The sequence below is a fragment of the Limulus polyphemus genome, unplaced genomic scaffold (genome assembly GCF_000517525.1).
Source record: "Limulus polyphemus unplaced genomic scaffold, Limulus_polyphemus-2.1.2 Scaffold43, whole genome shotgun sequence".
Taxonomy (NCBI): domain Eukaryota; kingdom Metazoa; phylum Arthropoda; class Merostomata; order Xiphosura; family Limulidae; genus Limulus; species Limulus polyphemus.
The window spans coordinates 281,874-291,754 of NW_013665653.1; the positions used below are offsets into that span (position 1 = coordinate 281,874).

At 34.3% G+C, this 9,881-nt stretch overlaps 1 protein-coding gene across 5 annotated transcripts in view; it reads right to left on the reverse strand.

Annotated features, from left to right (window-relative positions):
- Window positions 1-9,881, reverse strand: part of LOC106462097 (hemicentin-1-like) — a 358,751-nt gene that overhangs the window by 143,878 nt on the left and 204,992 nt on the right. The gene's annotated exons all lie outside the window — the stretch shown is intronic.

The following is a 9,881-nucleotide window of genomic DNA, read 5'->3' on the forward strand; positions in this document are numbered from 1 at the left end:
CATGAATCACGAGAAGAATTATGCACTCTGTAGGCTACAACACAGCATGACATATGAACTTCAAAAGCAAGGAAAAAAATAGTTGTTACTTTTAAATTTGGTTTTATTTCCTCTTAAAACAGAACACTTTCGGGGACCCCGCGGAAGTACATCTAGTATTTATATGCTACTGTTTTGCGTCGACCCACAACTACAAAAGAAGGGAAGAAAGATCAACAGTCCAACAATTATGTAGTACATTTGGCATGCAGTTTATTTGTTCACTAGTAGACATAAAAGCATTTTAGTTTCTTTATTATTGTGTTCGTTAAACGTAATTTGTTTATAAATAGTGAACTAAAAGGTCTTTATTAAGTAATATATCTTCACTTCTTACTTCGCTAGGGTTTGTATTGGTTAACAAACAGGGCTGCGGTTCAAAAGATCTTAAAGTCCACGATCTGCTATTAAACACGCTCTAAGCTTTAAGCTGTAATTGCGTTGTAGGCTTCCGGTGCTGCTGAGTGTTACCTACCCCTCTGGTAAGAGTTCTCGTTATAACGACTATATCTGAATCTTAGGGTTTCTGTCTTAGCCGTTTAACCTATGTTTCATGTGAGGTGCCGTTCATGTTGAAAAGACATATATATATAAAATAGAAGTTTCATCATTTAAAAGTACTCTAATCTTTAGAATTTGACATTTTGTTTTTGTATTAGAGTTACTTTTCGCTTTATCAAACCCTTTTTTTAAGATCCGAGATGAAAAGTGGAAATGAGAAAATTGTTTTACTGATTCTCGTAAGACGTTGAAGTTCCACTTTGCAAAGGCTTAGTACTTAAATTCGATGACCTTATGAAGTTTTATGGAAAATGTTGTTCAAACTTAAGACACCAAGTGTCGAATTATTTAACATAGATCACGATTTTATGTGCAGAGAGGGAAATGAATGTAAAATAAATCTCTGATAAGTGTAGCTTTACGTTTCAGTGATAAAGAGTCACACGTGAGGGTTAAGATTCAGGAATCTAAAGAAAAGAAGATACGTTCAAGCCACATTAATATAGAACATCACGCAACTAAGAAAATGCACATGAGATATGACACGCAGAGCTCGTTCTCAAATATGCGATCATATATTTCCCATACTCTCAAAGCAATATAAGTCGATCATCTGTGATTAAACATGCCCTCCAGTGTCCTTTTTTTTTTGCGGCATATTCTCTCGCTTCCTTGTGGCTGAGATGGAATGACGTAAGATTTTAGACTATGTCTGAGGTGCCAAAAAAGATTGTCTTGCTGATTGGTTAAATTATATGTCTTTATATATAATGCTTAAACTTGGTTTAATAACCACCACTCTCATGCTTGTTACACAACACGAACAGAATCACCTAGTTTATAGAATTAGTGTCGTTAAACATAAAGATATAATAAAGCTGGGCAAAACCTTTTTGTAGGTTTCATACAAGAAGATGTAGTAAACGAGGGCTTTAAAGAGCTTTAGTTTGACAGTATGCGTAGAAATAAAAACACTGTCTTTAGATATTGCTAAATTTTTAATTACGCCGATAACGATCATGTTATGATTTATGCACACGAACAATAAAATAGTAAAAATATTCTAACATATCGAGCAGTGTCATAACTTATGATCGGTTAAATGAGATTTAATAAATCAATAAGTGAATCGAATATAAAGCAGCAGAAATATCCGGAATTTTTAACATGAGCTAAACAGCCAGATTAGTGTATTTTATTTCGTTGTTTCAGATATTCGTGCATAGATACACGCGGGTTATTTCGCTGTCCGCCCCTACGTTTGAACTTTTAGAATAGAGGGAAAGTAACAAGTCAACAGAACGCATCGCCAATTGTTAAGTTACTAAATCGAATAGTGGGATTTGACTGTCACTTTTATAACGCACCGACAGCTCCAACGTTCAGGGCTCGATTTTACGGCAGCGATACGCCAATCATTGATCCTTGGATTCACAATCCGGTATGTTAACAATAGGCCAACGTTCAGCCCACCAGGTCAGATATTCATAAGAATCGAACATTTCCATACCTAATAGTTGAGTAAAGGGACGAGGGAAGGCATTTAGCCAGTAGCACCCGTTGCCTAAATGTTTTTGTTTTTTATAGCTCTTTTGAACATTATAATAGGATTGGCTGTCAATTGCACGTCATACTTACAGCTGAAAATGTTAATCGGTGTTACGTCTCAAATCTTGGACCCTTTGATCTGGTCCTCGGCGTTCTAACCACCAGATAAGGCCCTGCCTCAGAAATATTTGAAATTATCATAGCTCTCCAGGAGAGAATATTCCATGTTTTCGCATTTTAGATTTAACTTTCTTTGATTGCTGTTGCTGAAAAATGTGAGAAAACCCAGAATGTAAATATTCACATTGCATGTCTTAGTCCATCTCAGTTTTTTAGGGTAATCATTATGTTACGTTGGGCAAAATATCTTCAAATAAATTTCGCCTTATGAAAAAAACTTTGTTGTGAAACATGCACAGAAAACACAAACACACATATTGAAGCAAATATCTCACAAATTCTCGAGTTAACTGTTACAACTGTGTATTTTCTTATACGTGCAAAACCTTTTTCCCCTCTTTCTCTTCCGAAGGTTCAGATTGGTTAGTAGCCTAACAAAATGAATATTAAAAGGTAATGATGAACATAATAATATGTTCGGCTGCATAAATGACACGAAATAAATTTTACGTTTTACATTTTGTAATATTTTTCAAACATATCATGAAACGAAATACACATACTTTTTTTTGGGGGGGGGGGGTTAACAAACTCCTTCTGAAGAAATGACAAATAAAATTAAGTTACTTTGTTTTAAAATATTTAACTTGGTCCTAAAAGTAATTTAGTCTGACTGGTGCTGATGCAACTTTATTTTACCATACTAAAGTTATTTGAACATAGAGGAGTTCTAATGATTCTAGGCCTAAAATTATCCGAACACAGAGAAGTTCTAATGACTCCAGACCTTTGACAAATACTGTTATACGAGACATGATCTTATCTAGGTTTTGACAGATGTCTAATGCAAGTTGTCTCCATTGTTCTTTTCAAGTTGATCATCTGATGGAGAGTGGAAAACAGTGTTCCATCTTTCTATCTTACGCCTCCAGATGGTCCCAAAACAGCGGCGTAGTGCTAAATTTTGTAGTGCCGGAACCCTGCCAAAAGTTTTTAGACGTGTGACATCACCATAGGGTATAGATTTCACGTTGAAACCTAATTTCCATTTTTATGCGTACGTCTTAGATAAAGAACATTTATACAGCACTAATAACCTGAGACTATAGTTATGTTAGTGCTGAATTGAATACGCATATAAGAAAAAAACGATATTAAAATCCCAAAAATTTAAAATCTTATATCTTATTAATTCACTAAATTTCTACCTGCAATACAGTATTAACAACTTTGGTTTTTATTGTCATTTCACACCTCCTGTCCTGCCAACACGAATAACTAAAAAAGCGAGCTTTGTTGTATGTTATGTAAATAATAAGCCTTTCAAAGTGTGTACATTTTGAACATACAGTATAATTGTAAAATCTACTTTATTAAGTGTTTGATACCATACTCAAGTACTTTAATGTCACGTGACATTTCACAATAACATTTCACCATTTTATCACTTCGCTATGATACCTTTTTTTGAACCAGCCGGTCGCATGGTGCCTGACGCCATATCTTGAGGGAGAGTAACAGAGTGTGTGCTGGGCAGTCTGAGAGAGCTTTATTAGTGGACACAGGTGATCACAAGCAGCCAAACTGTTCTTTGAAAGTTTGGTTATGAAAGACTTAACCTTAGGTGTAAACTGCATAACTCATTTTTATATACATATTTTAATTTTTTTATGTATCGCTATTTACCTTCGGCAGCAATACATCCGTGCCCCAAAATAACTTATCTTTCGAACTTTGAAGTCTAAAGTCTGTGTAGCGCGGAAAAGCATTTCATGGAAGAACACACTGACCTACTGACCAAAACCTCATGCTATATTCCTTAAGATATTTTGATATCACAGGCAAATCAAACATGCAAGACCCTTTAAAGACAGGCCCTACGTCCATAGCACTCCCATTAGGCTTCTTTATATTTCACACAACACAGTGAACGGCCAAGTTATTCACCTGCCTGCGTACAAACTCTTATTAAGGCACCATTTAAAAAGTGAGTGAAATGACTGCGATAATTTCTCACTTCGCAAAACTTCCTTAAATTTCTAGTGTTGATGACCGTTACACCAAATATATATACATATATATATATTTATATATATATATTAAAACGCAAATTTGATGGTAATTTACGGTTAACATATCCAAGCCTTTTCAAAACACAAATTCACAAAAAAGCATTCTACAAAGCCCTCTCAGTTGGTACTCGTTCAATGTGGATCCACAAGGTGGGTAAAGTGACTTGGATTTATTGTAAAAACAATTTTTGTTGCTTTCTCATAGTTTAAATAAGTAGACTATTAAACTTAAAATAAGACCGAAAACTCGAGCGCTTTCGAATAGTTGACTATTCTTCTTCAGGACTATTGTAATGTACCAACAGCATTGTGTTTGACCTTAACAGCAACTTTGTGATTCACCTTATGTCTAGTAATCTATAATCTCGTAACCCTTTTAAGTTTTCGTAACTTACGACGAACTGGTTTAGTTGGGAACACTTCAACTCTCCTAATCTACCTGTCAGGCGCTTCTCTATGCTTATGTTAACACTGCGTTCTCTTGCTGGACAAACTTGATGGACCGTTACATATGCTTACGGAGTGTCCAGATAATTTTTCCAGTTTAGTGTATGTTTATCTCTATCTGTAACTTAGAGTAAAATAAAATCAAAACCGTCGAATCGTTTAATTATGGCGGTATAAGATAAAATCACAACCTTAAACATCTGTTTGATAGTTTATAATAAGTAAACTAAAAAAAATCACTATCTTCTGAAAATGTGGACATTCATTGACGTAGAACAACGAGGCAAGAATGTTCCATTTATAATTTAAAATCAGCACTACTTAATAATTTCGCAACTACCTTACGTGGGGTTTCTAGTCAACATTTAAAGTTCGTACATTGAAGAATAAAAGCTAATAAAGTTAAAATAGCCAAAACTTTACTTATTCTATTTAAGGAGGAATTGAATTAATTGAACATAAAGGCTCCTAATGCGCACATGAGCTAAACAGCTAGGTCAAAAAACCCTGCTCTCCATTGGCACAGCGGTATGTCTGCGTACTTACAACAGTGGAAATCGGGTTTCGATACTCGTGGTGGGCAGAGTACAGATTGTTCATTGTGTAGCTTTGTGGTTAATTACAGACAAACAAAAATCCGTAGATTTCAACTATAGAAGTCCTTAATTTTGAACTACTAACCAAGGAGGGTTCATTGAACCGGTAACACTCGTACTACCCTTAATTTCTACTCAGCTACTCTTAAATGAATATCGAGATTTACTGAATTTTGTAACACGTCCACAGCTGAACCCGCGGCTCAAATCTCACTTTATATTCTGCAACCAAGCAATTCAGTCATTACACCATGCCCGGCCAAAATATATTGTTTTCATAGAAAATAGTGATTAAAGAAAAACATGTTTCTTACACAAGAGTTAACATTATGAGACTTAAGAAATATGTGTTTCACTGATAATCGGAGAAAATAGTTAAATTCTTCCTATTAAGTCTGATTCTTCTACACTACATTATTGAAAACATCTTTAGAAATAACGTACAAGTTCAAGTATCAGTATCAAATCTACCGACAAGATCAGGTATCTGACAGGAAATAATAATAAAGAGTTTTTGTATACTACAATAAACACGTCTGACCAAACATGTAATAAATTGACTATTAAAATGTTATGTAATCTTACTTCCTGGTAAATAGAACGGATAAATCGAGTTTTATAAATATTATTTTATGATTAATCCAACGAAATTCATTGAAGAGAATGATGAAGAAATCTGTAGCAGAAAAATCGATACGTTGTCTATAAAATATATTTTTTGTCAGTGGTTTATTCTTTTGAGGAGTGTACAAAGATATTGGTATTCAAATGCTGTAACACAGAGTTTTCTTATTCCCTTAAGTTTATTGAGTTTCCAATCTAAGTAGAAGGAGGAATACAAGGTAATATACCCCCATTCTTTTCCTTTATTTTAATAAACAAACCAAGGAGTCTTATGTAATATTAACTCTATAACTGGTCAGACGTTTCTTGTTTTCTGCCTTAACACACTTCTGTTCGTAATAAAAACTTGTAATTCATTCTGAGCATGAACTTAATTCGGAATAATTTTAGTTAGTTTTGCTGGAAAGCAAAAGTCAATATCTATATGGGAACTACGCTTAAGGTAATAAAATGAGCTGCAACTCGTGGTTCTAGACATGTTGCTTCTAGATATGCCTTGTTGTAATCGTTAGTAGCGACGACTCCATATTTTATTGAGTAGAAAAGTTTATGCCATTGGATTTTCTTATAAAGAAAATATGAATCCGTTAAGTATTTATTATTAGACGACACTGGAAAAGTAACAACTCTGAGAAGCCGCGTAAAAGCTTGCAATCTAAAAATGAAATATATAATAAATGCTGTATCAAGCAAGGAAAAAATGAGTGACAAGTTTTTGTTTCAAAAGGTCTGCAGTCTTTGTGTCAGAGTTTGATAAAATGGAACGTAAGTCATTGTTTTCTGGATTACATTTTAAAATTAACGTTTTCATTAATAAGCGCAAGAATTGGAATTAATAGTAATAATGCTCTTCATTAAGAAAAATTATCCCAGAATTTGTTCGTCTTTTATGCTAATAATAAAATAATTTATATATATATATATAAAGCCTATTTTCCTTACTTAATAAAACTTCACGTTAGCCAGGCAGGGTTGATTACAATCGCTCAAGTGACTTATAGTTGCAACGTTGGAGGTTCTTTGAAAGTGCTGTTTGGATTTCCAGCTCCACATCTGAGTATGTTGTATTAACTAAATTTAAGCTATTTTCATGATCCACAAAGAAAGCTTAGCAATTCACACGCGCAAACTCATCCGTAATTTATAGAGCTACTTAGAATGTCACTAACAGTGTTTTAATGGCCAACATCCCAGTAATCTCGCTAAATAAACCGACAGAATTAAGCAAACTAGGTCGTAAATGTTAAAAGATAGCTTAGATTATATTTCCCCTTGATTACATGGGAGAGAAAGCGCCCTTGTTATCACAAGTGAATCAACAATATTCTAAACTGTTTCTTTTCGTTATTAATTACCGCGCAAAAGAACGAAGAGCGAATTTGAACTAAATAGTATCATAAAATATCGTTCTTACAACTTAGCAGTGAGTTTCACAACAAATGTAGATTGAAAAACAGCAGATGAGGTATTCAGCAACTTTTATATTGCTAGGCACACGTCTGAAAAGACTATATGGATGAAACGTTTTATTATGAAAGGAAAAGAAGAGCTGTTGTCTTTATCACTTTAACCTCATGTTAACTGACCCAATATTAACATTAATCATATATCCGAAGACAACTGTTACGTTGGATTTTTGTTTACACATCTGTGAAACAACAATCTTAATAACAAGTTATAAAACTCTTCATGCAAAAGAGCATTTATTTTTCGTTTCTTATATGCTTTTAGTCTTAAAGTGATATTATATTTTTAAAACACAATATAAAAGTCGATTTAAATTTCTTTTTTCTTATTAAAATGTAATTACTTACGAGACAGCCTGTAAGTTCTGAAAAACGAAAGCAGCCGTGATAATTAGTAGAGAATCTTCATATTGAACAGTGAAATCTCGTAATTTCACGATTCTCAATGTGGTAATCAACAAATGTTTGTAGAACGTGTTTTGACAGCGTGAGGCAGTTCTAGAGCCATAATTATGTTCGAACCCGGAATTAATTAAATATGCAGCACTCTCGAGGTGCAATTTACGATAACTAAGGGTGTAAGATATATGTTTGAATAAATAAAGGAACTGATGACAACACCATTTACTGGTTTCAAATTATTCTTGTAAAACTTATAATCACATTTGTGAGCATGCAGGTCTAGGTAATACTGCATAAAGCAAGAGGGTATTGTACCTTGACTGTTGCTCTGTACACATTAGGCCAGTGTGGCCTAGTGGTTTGCGTGTCCTACTACAAATTCGAGGCTTGATGGCCCATTGTAGCAAAACTCCATTATTCTGTCAGATAATAGTATCTCAATACTTGCCTTCCCTCTTGTGTATGGGTTCAAAATTAGGGACAGCTATGAGTAGATAGACCTTTTTTGTAACTTTTCTTGAAAATTTGGAAACAAACAAATCTACTTTGGGGACAACAAGTTCCGTGTACAGGAATGATGGGACTGGGCATATAGGGCACGTCAAGTTTTTCGACTGTTACCCGATCAGATTTAGGAGTATTGTGCTTATCTAATCTGTATTCTGTAATCTATATCAGACTATCTCAGACTGAAAGAACATGCCATTATATAAGGAAAATAATAATGTTAGTTATCTCTGGGAGAAGACGTCACTCCCATTTCAGAACTAGGGCTGTTATGTCCCTTAGGTGTCGCCCAACATGCCAGCAGAAAATATCTCTGTCTAGTTTGATACAACATGTGGTGTTTTAGAACGATCTTTCCTGTTGAAGAGTTCATGTGACAGCCTAGATGAGCGACCCAGTCTCGTGTGTAACTATGGTGAGAAAAACTTAGTTGCGGTCTTGACGAACTTTCTATATTACCTGTATTCGTAGCTAAACATATTTTGTATGCACAAAATGTTTAAAAATTCTTCAAATTGATTAAGGGGTAGAAAACGTCTTGTATACCTGCATACCACCTTTGTTACTTCATATTGAGCTAACAGGAATTCAGTAGCATTGTCAGCCTGAAACTGGAAGAGTCGTTCTTACCTATCTGTGTGTTAAATTAAGAAAAATTTAAATTTTAGAAATTTTTTTGAAAAAGATCGATTAGTTTGTATATGACAGAACAAAATAGGTTAAAAGAAATGAGATAGAGTTTAAACAAATGAGGTTTCACGGTGGCTTATTAACTAATACCATGTTGATGACTATGGCGGGGAAATTCTAGTAGAAAGGAGGTTTTTTTTATTATCCAATACTAGTGTAAGTCCTAATTAAAACCATCTCAATTTCTTAGTTTTGCTATCTAGCTTTTGCAGCTGATCAACAGAACCAGGTGTAGATTATTAAATTATGGGAACCGAAAGGGAGTATGGTTTTAGTATTTTCAACCTGAACGGCGCTTATGCGACATTTACTGTCACAGGTGAGAGCGCTAAGCAGATTTAGAGACATATCGCTTGAAACTTGAACCTTCCGAACCACAGTCCGACATCCTAACGACTAAGCCATGCACAGCTCCTCAGAAAATAAATTTAAAAATGTTGCCTATTTCATAAAGGTAACACGATTTATAAAAACGTTCGATATTTGATTTGTAAGCAATGGCTCGTAAAACTAATTCTAAGTACTAATGCTTGGAGACGGCTTGAATGGGTAATGAAGAAAAACGTGAATATATGTTTAACATAACCGCAAATGTACAAGGTTTCGACAAGGTTTTGTCATCATTAGGTACGAATATTTTACACTGACACACATATATATACAGTATGGAACAAAGAGGTCACATGACCGGATACTGTTGCAAGACTTAAAAAAGATATCTTGGCACCCCAGGGTGTTGGTTTAGAGTAGGGTTGTTTTGTTCAATTAAGATGGATTCCTTGATTTTTCGTTTGTTTAGGTTGGGTTCTTTGTTTAAAATGAATGTGTTTTTAATAGATATACTATGGTTTTTTGAGTTGCAATGGTAA